This window comes from Myotis brandtii, unplaced genomic scaffold (genome assembly GCF_000412655.1).
Source record: "Myotis brandtii unplaced genomic scaffold, ASM41265v1 scaffold513, whole genome shotgun sequence".
Classification (NCBI taxonomy): Eukaryota; Metazoa; Chordata; class Mammalia; order Chiroptera; family Vespertilionidae; genus Myotis; species Myotis brandtii.
The window spans coordinates 668,700-669,855 of record NW_005369552.1 but is presented as its reverse complement, the minus strand read 5'-3'; the positions used below and the strand labels follow the sequence as shown (position 1 = coordinate 669,855).

Below are 1,156 nucleotides of genomic sequence, written 5' to 3'. Positions count from 1 at the left end.
CGCGTGTCCCGTGTGCACCTGGGTGTCGGGGGCTGTTGGGGGCTCCGCGCCAGGAAGGAGGGTCCGGTTGACAACATCAGGAAGCCCGGGCCCTCGGGGCTTCCCTAGCCCCAGCGCCTAGGCTGGAGGGGGTGGGGAGTGAGTATTTTGGTTGCACACCCCGGCTCAGTTTCGGGGAGAAGCACGGCTGTACCAAGTGGGTCGCGTCCTCCCCACTTGCTGCCTCCGCTCGCACTCGGTGCGCAGCTTCCAGTCAGCGGGAAGAGGGAGTCCCCAACTCTGCCGGCCGGGCTCTGGACCCCCTCTCCACGCCCTCCTTCCGCATCCGACTAAGGAGAGAGGTGGCCTGGGCGGCCAGGCGGGCGCCCTGAGGGTCCAGGTCTAGCCTTTCGGGCTAACTCAAGGGATCGGAGCTGCAGCAAGTCCGAGAGGTTCTGTGTCTGGAAAGGAGGTGTTGACTCTAGGAACTAAGGGGGCGCGCCCTGGGCTCTGAACTTTTGATCTGCAAAAGGGTTATTTCAATCCGAAGCAGGAGGGCAAGAAACCGCAGAAGGGAGGAGAAACCGCGGTGCGGATTTAGTCTCTGCTCCAGACAGGAATCGTTTGTTCCGAATCGAGAGTCTAGGAGAGTGTGTATGTGTGTGTGTGTGTGTGTGTGTGTGCGCGCGCGCGCGCGCCAGATGCTTGCTCAGGAGCTGTTCCTGCAAAGGTTCTAGGTTTGCCGGACTGTGGGCCTCATTGGTTCCAGGGCTGCCACTTACAGTGTCGGAAAGTGTGTTGGGGAGAGTCCTGTTGGCATCTCCTTTTTATTCCATGAGATCTTCCCAGCCCTCTGCACTTCCGCCTTTTTCTCTTCCCTCCTTTCTGCCTCAGCCAGGCCGCAAGCAGGTTATGGTCACTTCGCAGAAGTTTATAGCCAATTACAGCCGTATACATCAGAGCAGCCGTCGGGGGCTGTCTCTGGGGATCGGTTTCTGTGTCACTGGGCACATGCCAGGATCGTTCGGTGGGAAATGTGGCCGCCCAGGGAGAAGCCACAGGACCGGCCCGGAGGCTTGGTTCCTTCCCCTAGAGGGGGCGCCCTGGTCGGAAAGAGTGCGCACCCAAAGGCTTTCTTTACAGAGCCTGCCAGGAGCGCAACAGGCGGGGACCCGAC

At 60.7% G+C, this 1,156-nt stretch overlaps 1 protein-coding gene across 1 annotated transcript in view; it reads left to right on the top strand.

Annotated features, from left to right (window-relative positions):
- The window catches only part of CDX2 (caudal type homeobox 2), a 5,009-nt gene that overhangs the window by 553 nt on the left and 3,300 nt on the right, over positions 1 to 1,156 (top strand). The window lies entirely within an intron of this gene.